This window comes from Leptodactylus fuscus, chromosome 5, assembly GCF_031893055.1.
Source record: "Leptodactylus fuscus isolate aLepFus1 chromosome 5, aLepFus1.hap2, whole genome shotgun sequence".
NCBI lineage: Eukaryota > Metazoa > Chordata > Amphibia > Anura > Leptodactylidae > Leptodactylus > Leptodactylus fuscus.
The window spans coordinates 91883045-91895611 of NC_134269.1; the positions used below are offsets into that span (position 1 = coordinate 91883045).

At 40.3% G+C, this 12567-nt stretch overlaps 1 protein-coding gene across 1 annotated transcript in view; it reads left to right on the forward strand.

Annotated features, from left to right (window-relative positions):
• Window positions 1-5792: 5792 nt before the first annotated feature.
• Window positions 5793-12567, forward strand: part of LINGO1 (leucine rich repeat and Ig domain containing 1) — a 245330-nt gene continuing 238555 nt past the window's right edge. Inside the window, exon 1 of the mRNA XM_075273688.1 lies at window positions 5793-6392. The gene's annotated coding sequence lies outside the window, so the exon portion shown is untranslated. The remainder of the gene's footprint in view (window positions 6393-12567) is intronic.

Here is a 12567-nt window from a genome sequence, read left to right on the forward strand (position 1 = left end):
CGCCTCTCATCTTTTTAAGTGGTGGAACTTGCACTATTGGTGACTGACTAAATACTTTTTTGTCCCACTGTATCTATCTCATCAGAGCTATTTTTGCATCTGTACTGCTCAGTACTAATAGGAAAATTGATAGAAATCTGATACACACTTACTGTTATCTTACACTCACTGGGCTCCTGCTCCTCCCACTGTCCTCTTCATAGACATCTATGTACCATGATCTGTCTGTGAGCTCTAATACATCTTCACTGAAGACGGGTCTGAGCAGTTAACTAAACAGCTTAGGAAACGGGAGAGGGCTGATAAAACGAGAAGAATTTTTACCTGATAATATGATGTATATTACAAAGTACAATTATTTTCTTTTCTTTAGGACTATTTATTTATAAAAAAAAAATCAAACAACAATAACTCTTAAACACAGGGCAAAAAAAAAAAAAAATCATCATAGTATATACTAATACTTAATTGCTACTATATTGTAATCCCATGGTATTTATGTGTACAACTAAATGCTGACATTTTCATGTGGCCTTGCAATGTGAACAAGAGTGTTCACCTATTATCTATTAATTGGACAGAAGCAAGTCTAAAAACATTATTTAGGTGGATGAGTCAAAACAGCTGATGAGGGCTGCCTTGAGGAGAGACATTTGTAATGTTTAGGTCACTTAGGCTGGTCTTACACGACCATATTGAATGTACAGTCCGCAAGTTGCTGATCAGCAACACTATTTGCTGATCGACAACATAGACTCCGCAGATATCCGTGTCCTGCCGCACTCGCCCATAGAGTTCTATGGGCGAGTCAGTGCAGTGCCACAATTCACGGCCATTACGGACATGTCCTATAAATTGCGGGGCGGACCAAGGTTGTGGCTCGGCCACACCACAGATAAAATATCCGGTGGTGTAAGAGGCCACATTGAATATAATGTGTCCACAAATGGTCCACAATTGAAAACCCTCAATTGCGGACCATTTGCGGACTTACATTATGGACATGTAAGACCAGCCTTAATGTTCCGTAAAGTTAACCTTAACCCCTTTCCACGACGGCATTATTTGATTTTCGTTTTTGACTCCCCTCCTTCCAAACCCCATAACTTTTTTTATTTCTCCGCTCTCAGAGCCATATGAGGTCTTAATGTTTGTGGGACACATTTTTCTTCATGATGCTACCATTAATTATTCTGTATAATGTACTGGGCATCTGGAAAAAAATTCAGAGTGGGGTGGATTTGAAGAAAAAGTGCACTTGTGCGATTTTCTTATGAGCTTCGTTTTTACGGCGTTCACTGTGCAGCCAAAATGACATGTCATCTGTATTCTATGTTTCGGTACGATTCTGGAGATACCAAATTTATATGGTTTTATTTACATTTTAACCCCTTAACAAAAATCCAAAACTGTGCCAATTTTTTTTTTTTCTAAGTCACCATATTCTGACAACTGTAACTTTTTTTATACGTCCGTGTACGGGGATGTATAGGGCGTCTTTTTTGCGGGGCCGGGTGTACTTTTTAGTTCTACAATTTTGGGGAATTGGTATTCTTTGATCATTTTTTATTAACATTTTTATCAGAGGTAAAACAGTGAAAAAAAGGCAGTTTGGCAGTTTTGACTTTTTTTTCCCACTACAGCGTTTACCTTACAGGAAAAATATTTTTATAGATTTGTAGAGCGGGCGTTTTCGGACACAGGGATACCTAACATGTATGTGTATCATAGTATTTAACTACTTTTATATGTGTTCTAGGGAAAGAGGGGTGATTTGAATTTTTAATACTTTTTAATTTTTTAAATATTTTTTTTTTACTTTTGTAAAACTTTTTTTAAAAAAAATATATTAGATCTCCTAGGGGTCTTAAACCCCAGGGGGTCTGATCACTAATGCATTGCAATACATTGCAAAAAAATAGTCATTTCTTTTGCAGGCACTGGGAAGACACCGGATTACCAGGGACAAGTGAGTGTGTATTTTTTTTACATCTTCCCTAGCGTAATAAACAAAAAACATTAAGCTGGACAACCTCTTAAAAGTTAAACAACCACTATGAATAATTATGCTAATTCTCCTAAGAATAATTTTGACTGTAAGGTGATATTCCTACTAAAGTTCCTTGGGCCTACCAGGTAAAATGATTCAGGGGACCCACCCTCCAATAACCACAAGGAAATAGAACCTTCACATTTGGGTGTCTCCTGCTACACCATTATTGTGCTCGAACGTGGACCCATGAGAGGATCCTCTAGTCTAAGGGTGCATGCACACTACGTAACGCCGGGCGTGTATGAGAGCCGTACACGCCGGCGTTACAGCAGGGCTGCCGAACACTTCCCATTCACTTCAATGGGAGCGCTCGTAAACGCCGCTGTTACGAGCGCTCCCATTGAAGTGAATGGGAAGTGTTCAGCAGTCTGCTGTAATGCCGGCGTGTACGGCTCTCATACACGCCCAGCGTTACGTAGTGTGCATGCACCCTAACACTGCTTTATGTTAAATATTTTGTGATTGTATTTGTAAGTACAGGTTTTAAAATATCCAGGGGTGTTTTATTATTGGGATGTGTTATCCTCTTTTCATTCATTTGGTTATTCCTTTTGTTTGTTATTACTTGTTTGCAAAATTCATAATAAAAATTGATTACACCTAAAATATCCAGGGGAACAATGTTGTGCTACTGTCCATTTGTTTCTCCATCTCTTTGTTGTCCCTGCTCTTTTTAATTTGTTCCTTTCAGTTCCAAATACTCTTCCTTAACTCCTGACATTTCCATCTAGGAGACAGTTAGATGACCCTCATAAAGGAGTTAAGGAAATAAAGGGGAAATTTTATATCACATTCTCTACACCTTCTAGCACAACTGCACTGCCTAAATAATTTCTTCTTATGTTTGTTCTGTGATATGGATCACCAAAGGTAAACAGGTAGGGTGGCATGCTAGACACAGCAGTCTGTTGGCATTGATACAAACATGTTCAGTGAAGTGTCCGCTCATGTTTTAAGTAGATAGCTTTACTGCTTCTGAATGGTCGTGCACCACACTGACTATTCAGATAAAGGGTATATATCTCTGAAACACACCTTCCTAGGATAGTGGAGCATCTTATCCCCCATATAAACGATTGTCATGGATCTGAGACTACCCAAAAGTAAAGCCTTTTGTACCCCATCCATATATAGCCAGTAAATTCTCTTTCACGGTGATTGATAGAGGGAAAGGGGTAACTTACTGATCCAAATAGGTCCAACCGCTGGAACCCATACTATTCAGTGGCACCTCTGGCACCCTGGTTTGAATAGTGTGACAGGTGAAGCAGCACCCTGTTGTTCTCCTTTCACTGGCACTAAGTGCTATATTTTGGCTATATCCGGCAGTCCCATTGAAATGAATGTTGTGATGCAAGCTGACCAATCTTCAAACTGGGGTGCTGATCATTTGGATAGACGGAAACGTGTTGTTACTGGAATACTACTTTATGGTAAGCAATTTTAAAGCCTCACAGGTATTCCCTAACCAGATGTGCCATAGTAATCACCTGAGCATCATCTCCTAAATTAGGATTGGAATAATTATTAAGATAAAGTTGTAGGACAGTGTGGAAAAATACTGTAAGTCTAAGGCCCCATCTTGCGGAAACGCAGCGGTTTTTGTTGCAGATTTTGCTGTGTTTTTTTGAGCCAAAGTCAGATGTTTCCCTTCTGTTACGGTCACTCCTAACTGCTTCCTTTATATTTTCTCATTCCTTATCAAGTCATTCCTGACTTTGACTCTTAAAAATGAAGATTAATCCGCAACAAAAAAAGATGCATTTCCACAGAGTGAGGCCCCAGCCTTATGTAAGAATACTTTCAAAAGCACTTTTATGGGAGTCACATAAACTGCTAATTTAGATGTTTTTGTAAAGCCTGACCATAGCTAATCGTGGATAACCTGATCCAGACAGGGAAATACTGACCAAGGATATTCCCTCATGATCATATCCTTTTTAATCTATTGAATAATAATGTTTTTTCCCAAACATGCTAAATTACAGGATTTGATAAACCTCAAACTCACAGGGTAGGAATGTATCAAAATTGTTTATAAAACTTTGGAAACTTGGAGAGTCTGTTCAGGAGATGAAGCAAACATATCTGAAAATTGTTAAGGTTGCAAAGATTGGGAGAAAGTCAGAGTTTGTAGGTAACATTTTGATACATCTTCAAACATTAACAAGGTGGTATCTTGACGGACAGTACTCTGAGCCTCTGAGACCGTCATTCTTGATCTTCATGGATTAAGTGAAAGGGGTGTAACCAAATCCAAGCAGACAGATATAGTAGTTAGAGGCAGTAACCAGAAAATTGCAATTGATACTCAAACAATTGTCTGGAGGCCCTTACCTAGTTTAGTTAGGCCACCAGGGGTTCCCTAAATGAGACATGCTGCATGCACATGCCAGCAGAACATGGAAGGACAATACTGGATTGAGAAGAGGTGTATAAAATATCTGCTGTTTAACATTTGGTCCACAGTGATAGTTGTGCAAGAGATTGCACTGGCCATGTAGATGGGAGAGTTTTTTGGAATTAGATGGAAGTACTCCTTTTGTGTCCCAATTGACAAAGAACAAGGCAGGCTGGGGCAGTATGCCTTGGCACAACAAATTTACTATAATTCACACCAGAAAACTGTCCTTAGACTTCCATAGAGCTTGGTCATCTAAGTCATGTTATGCTTGGTTCACATTTGCGCTTTTCTCTCGGCATTTTTCGCTCTTTTTAGACAGAAACCAAATGGAAACCACGTGGACCTCATTATAGTCTATGGGATCCGCTGGTTTCCTCAGGTAACCGCTTTTTTATGCAGATTAGGTTTCCGTTTGAGAGGTCCCCAAACGGACACCCCAAACGGAAACCCGAGTGCAGATGTGAACCCAGCCTGAGCTGCAGTCCCCCTCCAGACAGATAGAGCAGTGATTTTCAGAGTGAAAATTATTTTAGCAAAAAGGAGGAGGAGCGGCCTGAAAAGAGCAGAAAGAAGCATTTCACTCTAAGATATATTACAAAGTTTCTTCTAATCTTCTGTACTATACATTCATGCAAAGTTTTGTTAAATGTCAGCATGGTGCATGCCAATTCATCAGGCGTGGAGCTCAGTCTATAAAAGCTGAGCAGAGACACCATGGAGTGTGTCTCTCATCAATGCTGACAGACTGCTGTCTCTTAATGTCATGGCTGTGTGCTATCATGCCGGCCTCAATTGAATTGTTGGCAATTGATGATCCATAACAGAGAATAAATACACGGAAATTAAATGGGCAGTTCTAGGAAGTGTAGGGTATAGGAAAGTCACATGTATAACATGCAGATTCTCTGTGCCAGGAACTTTGTCAGGTGGTTAGTAGGGACTATAGGAGCTGAGGGGAATACATGGAAAGGGCAGAGGGCCTGGGCAAGGACATAGAAGCAATGGGATAGCCCTTACGAGTGACAGGAATATGGCTGCCCTGAGCACTGACAACAACAATAATAAGTGTGTATGTAGAATTGTCCCAGAATATCTATTTGCCTGGTATTATAAGTGTAGTCAGTGCCCATACTATACACTGGCAAGAAGGTGATGCCATAAGAGCTGAGGCACACTATGACCACACTGCACATAAGCTGCCATACCCTATGTGTACACCCCTGTCCTGAGGAAGACGAGGCCCACAAGACATGGGCGCTCAGGACACAGAATGCACACGCTGATGAAACACAACATCTCTGCAGTCAGCAGTTGCTGGGAGGGGCAGCAGCTGGACCAGTCTGCCAGATAAAGGATAAGATAGGGAGGGAGAAGCAGACGAGCCTTCCTCCTCCTCCTCCTCCTCACAAGGACACCGAGACATCAGCTCCTCATACACAGGGACCCCTGATCCCCAGAATTAAGGGAGAAGAAGCAGCAGACAGGAAGAGATTAGCACTGTGCGGCAGGATGCCGGGAAGATCCATGTGATTATTGCAAGTCTGCTCAGCCTCCTCCCCCGCCATCACATTCCACCTGCGAAAGGGAAGAAGGACTGTGGAGCTGTGGCATGAGTGCTGGCGGGAGAGCTGCGTGTGGCGCCCCTCACTGGGCTCTGTGATAGCCCTGCTGTCCTCACAGCATCTTGTGCAGCCTGTGTGCCTGGACCTGCCATGGACTGGGGTGGTAGCCGGCTCTGCGGGTATGAGGGATGCTTGCCCTGAATGACGCCTATATACTGGAGCTGCGCACATAAGTGATACTCGCTGTATACACCGGCACCCAGATACAGCTCCATCCCAGCACTATATACATTGCCAATGTCCTGTATACTCTGCTCCAGCCCGACCTAAGAGCAAGTATGAAGACACTCCTGTGAGGCAGACATGATATAAGGTGAGTGCAGTGACTGGAGCTACAGTATAGACAGATAGACAGTACATATGGATGTATGTGAGTGTATACAGCTGTATATGGCGTGTACAGTAATATGCTATCTATTTACCTCACCTTTACCTAATATCTGTTCTATCTATCTTATCTTATGTTATCTAATCTAGCTATTTATTTATATATCTTATCTTATGTTATCTAATCTATCTATCCCAGATTGAACTATCTATCTATCTATCTATCTATTTATCTATCCATCCCAGATTGAACTATCTATCTATCTATCTATCTGTCAATCTATTTATCTATCCATCCCAGATCTTTCTATCTATCTATCTATCTATCTATCTATCTATCTATCTATCTATCTATCTATCGCCTGTATGAGTTTACAGTATAATGTGCTATTTCCCTGCCCAATATCCAGTGCACATCTCTCAGTACTGGTTGGTGTATATGTAGCTGTGTATATATTGTGCCTGTGTGTGCATTGTGTATACAGACTTGGTATTAGATGTAACGTCTCATGTAACACGGTGCTGTTGTACGCCATAGCTTTCTGTCAGACCCTCTAACCTCTGGATGTGTGAGATGTAGCAGCTGGAAATGAAAGCTTCAGTAATTCCCTTTTGCTATGTATTTCTGATGCAGCCCCCATAGTAAAATAAGCATATGTTGTTATAGTACCTATGTTTAGACTGGGCCACAATGCATTTTGTGTTGCTGGCATCAAAGGTAGCTTTAGTATTGATTTTCATGCCTTCTAGCTTGGGATAGGTAATGGTCACCCATTATATCATGTTTTATACTGGGCCATTGATGCTGATAAATATATACTCTGCATCTTGCACCGTTGCCATCTGAGGTAGGTGTATCATCCTGAGATAGATATTGGATGGCCACCATCAATTCTTTCTCCTGTCCTGGTCTATAGGCTGGATTTTGATAACCATGTCTGAGTCCTGTGTTGGTGACTTTATTATTTAAGGGTCCCAGCTTGTAGCCAAGAGATGGGTAGGGACAGCCCTTGTTTTTTTCTGGGACTTAGACATGTCCTAATAAATACAACACTATGGTTAGTGGTGTTGACATCTCTGATAGCTTTATATGTCAGTCTTCATGCATATGCTAGTTAGAAGATAGCTATATCCCACCTTTTACTTTAGCCAATGATATGGTCAACTATTACATGTACATCAAGGCCAAGCAACTATGTTTCCAAAGCAGCCATGACATCCAATGTTTTATTGGCACCTTTCAGTGGTCTGATGTAAAAGTAATGCTATAAATGTCTTCTGCTGGTTCTTCTGTCCCACTAGACCATTTGACCCCTCTTCTTACATTGTCTTCTCCATCATCTTTACAAGGAGTTATGTCACAGTCTCCGATTTTCCATGTGCCATTTTCCTCCTCAGTTCTCTGTCTTAATCTGCTTTCAGACCTGATTTGTGTCAATGTCCCATCTCTTTTATCCTTGTCTCTGTTTGTTTCTGTTTTATTATGTTGTCTCTCGCATTGCTTTGGTTCTTTTTGTCCTGTCCCTTCTGGCCATGTCCCCATTCTTTATCTTGGGTTCTGTAGTGCCAATGTTGCCAGGGCCAGGATAAAGAAAGAAATACAGCTAGACACTTTATATGATTGGACAGGACCCAACGTTTGCCCCGGTGTCCCCATCCTCAGACCATCCTGTGTCATAAGTTATTCATGATTACATGCTACAGTGAATTATATTAACTACCAGAACTGTTGCCAAGGTGCATTATCTACATCATTTAGGCCCTCATTTCCTAGTAATGTTATGTTATTTATGATGCATATCCAGAAATGTGTGTAGATTTTTCCTTTCGGTATATTATTAAGTGGATCGCACTGATGTTTGTGCGTATTTTCTATTTTGGGATTACTGTGTGTGATCTGAATCTGCCCATTTCTTATGGAAGTCTGATGGTGTAGATGTTCATACAAGCAATGGGCCAATTTGGGTAATTCATGAATATTTAAAGTGTATTTACTTTAAAAAAAAAAACTTACAAGTATATGTAATTGTCCTCTGTCATACTAGTTCACTAGAAATAAAATACAAGCCAAATAAAAAAAGAACAACCAAAACCTTGAATTATCTCCTTCCTTTTTATTACTTCATTGGCCTATATCGCACTTTCAGAACTTTAAAAATAAAATATAAAGGCCAAGTGTAGGAGGCAGCCATGTTTATATTATATCACAATAGGGCACATTTACTATTGACGTTAAGACTAGACTGTGGTGTAAATGTACCATGTTTTAGGCACATCTTGGCATGTCCCAATATATATATATATATATATATATATATATATATATATATATATATATATATATATATTAGTGCATCTAGTTTGAGCTAAAATCTTTCTGATTTGTGGGTAGATATGTGGGCTAGATATGTGGGTATGACTTCTCAGAATAAGTGGACATAACTTAAATGTGACCAGACTGATTACATGCCAGCCGCTGCACTGTTCACTAGCTGTATTCTTGATATCAGCAATTGTGGGCACTGTATTGGATTCCCTTAGGCTTCAATGGGACGCTGCTGCAGTACCAATAACAGCTACTATTAAATTATGGCAAGTGAACAATACAGTGCCTGGCACGATAACAGTATTAGGAGATCCATGTTCTGAGAAAAGCTGCTCTGCTGAGGCGTCTACAGATAGATACCCTTCAATCTAAAATTGATGGCTTTATGGATAAAAGGATGATAATCCGTTTAAAGCACACCAGCTAATGGGTGGTGTAAATACGAAACGCCAGATTTATCATCCACCATCAGCCATTTTCAGAACTGGCTGTCTAGCTAGTAATATACCAGTGTCCCTTCCCTGCAACAGTTTAATGTCCGTTGCTGTCATTCTATGACACAAGACAGCAACGGACATTAACAATGGTGGTGGGAACCAAGCCTTACAATAGTACATGGACATACTGATTTTATGTGTCAGTGGTTCATTTGTATGTGAAAAACAGATCCACTAGTTTTAGAAAAAGATTCTACACTTGGTATTGAGTTTGATCACCGAAAAATGGATAGGAAACAAAAGAGTTCTGTATGCTGCCTGTTTCTTTTTTCACTGACCTTTAGACTATAATGGCCATCCATGATAGGTAAAATGGACCAAAAAAAGAAGGTCTTAATGGTAACTAAGCCTGCCTAAGCATGGATCTCATTCTGGTGCACATTAGCTGATCTGGAAGATTTCAGTAAAACCATGTGTTTCTGTAGCTTTCTGAAAACCTTGCAAGATCTTCTGTGGATATTTGTTATATTCTGTTTCTTTTTTATATTTTGTTTTATTGTCCCCTTAAACTTTCTGTTAAAGTAGAACTCCTCCCAAAATGGTATTCCCTGACCATCACATGACGTAAATTGTAGCAAAGGTAATCTTCTTACTGCATTTCTGAGTTATCTGCTCGTCTGTTCCACAACTGGGTCATGTGACCAGGAATAAGCTTGTCCTCTTAAGTGAAGCACGTCAAATCTGTCTAGTTGTGTAGTGATATACAAGTATCATGATTTCTGTCACCGAAGCAAATAATTGGGAATGTATCACAGAAACAATGCACTTGGAATACCTACTGCAAACCCTTCTCGTAGGTGAGGTGCAGAGCGGGGCACACGGTTTTTGCAAGAGAGGGCCTTATGCCAAATGTTCACCACAATAGCATCCCTCTTCATCAGAAAACTGGCCTGGAGGGATTGGTAAAAATATAATAGAATATTATATCAACTACATATCTAATTAGGTCTGATATTCACCTGATATTCTTAAAGGGGTTTTCTCCATGATGGCTGCTTTCGCTTCAAAAGCTAGTTTATTGATTGCATGACCTGTAATGGTCTGAACTGCAATGCCAATACAGAGTACGGCACTGTGCTTGCCAAGTAGTGAAGAAGCTATAGCGCCCATTTGAACCCTGCAGGTACTTCAAACAGCTGCTTGGTAGGACCCCCATGTGTCTGACCCCACAATCTTTAATTGATAACCTACCTAAATGATTTTCATTATTTATTAAGCCTGAAAAACCCCTTTATTTAAAAATCACATTACAAAGTCATCTATTGCTAATGTAAGGGTAAGTTCATACGGAGTATTTTGGTCCAAAATCTGAGGCGGCCTCAGGTTCCGGACCAAAATACAGGTAGCTGTGACTGAAAGCCAGTGCACTGCATCGGCATCCAGCTGCGCACTCCGCTCCGGATTAAGCCCAATGAATGGGTCTAGTAGGGAGGAGGGAGTGTCTTCAGGCTGAATCTCGCTTCTTTATCTGGGAGCTGGAACAAACCGGCTCCCGGAAAAAAGACCTGAGTGGCTTCCATTGTTTTGAATGGGAGCCGTCTTTTTGGTCAGGATTTTGAGGCGGATACGGCCTCAAAATCCTGACCAAAATACTCCGTGTGAACTTACCCTAAGACTGGGGCCACACAAAAAGCTGCATTTTTGATGCAAACTTTGCTGAGCTAAGAGCGGAATAGGAATTTATAAGGAAGTTCTTGTACCTCTCCTTTTTTTTTCTATATCAACTCTTGGCTTTTATAAGTCCACACATAGTAAAATAGAGCTAAAAAATGCTGCATAAAGAAAAACGCAGTGAAAATGAATAGCATTTTATTCCCGCAGCAGTTTTTATTGAGGTATTCCTGCATTTTTCTCTGCAGTTTTTCATCCTTATTAAATCTATAGGGAAAACGTTTGTGATTCCACATCTAAAATTGACATGCTGTGTTTTTAAAAAACATATGCGTTCCAGAAGATGCACCTTCCCTGCATCTTTTTTCACGCATATGGATGAGATTGAGGAAATTCTCATTTACTTTGCTGGTACTGTAAAACGCAGCATTTTTTTCGCCTGTGTTTCCTTGATGTGGGGCCATAGCCTTTGTGGAAACGCAGCAAAAAATATGCTGCATTTTACAGTTCCAGCAAAGTGAAGATTTTGTTTAATCTCATCCTCACATAAAGGGAAATAAATGCCTCGGAAAAGCTGTGTTTTCATAAATGAATGGCAAAAGCATGCCAATTTTAGCTGTGGAAGCACAAACAGTTACCCTATGATTTTAATAGGGGAGGAAAATCCACAGAGAAAAACACAGAGAAAAAAAAACAATGCAAAATGATGCGTTTCCGCTGTGTTTTTTCCTGTAGTGCTTTTCAGCTGTGGTTTGCTACATGGGGCTTTATCCTCAGGGAACTTTCTCAGGTAAATGGAAGATACCTGTGCCAACAGCAGTAGTGAATCAGAAGAGTCGATACTTCTAAAGATACTTCTAGCCTCCTTCTATAAAAACAGATTATTTGAACATCTCATAAGTACTTGGCAATGCATTGAAAAAAGATGGCAAGCTGTAATGGCACTTTATTGATTGTAACCCAGCTTTCTTAGAAACAGATGTAACTATGAAAGGCTGATAAGGGTTGTAAATAATTGCACGGGCTCAGCTGTGCTCCAGAACTGCCTTATGAGCTTTAGAGTGTAAGTCAATACTATACACATTGTGCTTGTTCTTATCTGCTTCCCCTCTCCTCTCTGCATAAGCAACATTTTGGCACTACTGCACATCTACATGACAGCCAACTGGAAGTCAGCAATGGAATCTCCTCTTCTAAAGTTAGGTTCACACCTGTGCTGGAATTTCTGTTAATGCGAACACCATAACTGAAACCTGATAGTTGCCATTATGGCTGATGGGGTCCATCAGACACTGCTGTGTCACTCACTCACTTGGTGAATCCGGATCTGCTGTTTATAGATATAACTGAGCTGAAAAATGGGAAAAAAAATAGTGGTGACATATACATATGTGATAAATGGTATGTGACTGCTGGTTTTTTGAAAAGTCATCACATGACCCCTTTTTAATACAAATTGGGACTGACTTATTTTGACGTGCCGGTCTTAGTCACTTTGGCTCCGGTTTCCTCTGTGGACTTTCTGCTTCAATTATACCTATAGGGAAACCGCCTGTGATTCTGTAGGTATAATTGACATGCTGCAATTTCCAAAACTGCAACAGTTTTGGAAATGGCAACACGTCCACTGTGTGTATTTTACCACAAAGTGTGGATGGGATTAACTAGAATCCAAACAACTTTGCTGTGACTGTAAAATGCAGCATTTTTTCCCGCTGCTTTTCAAT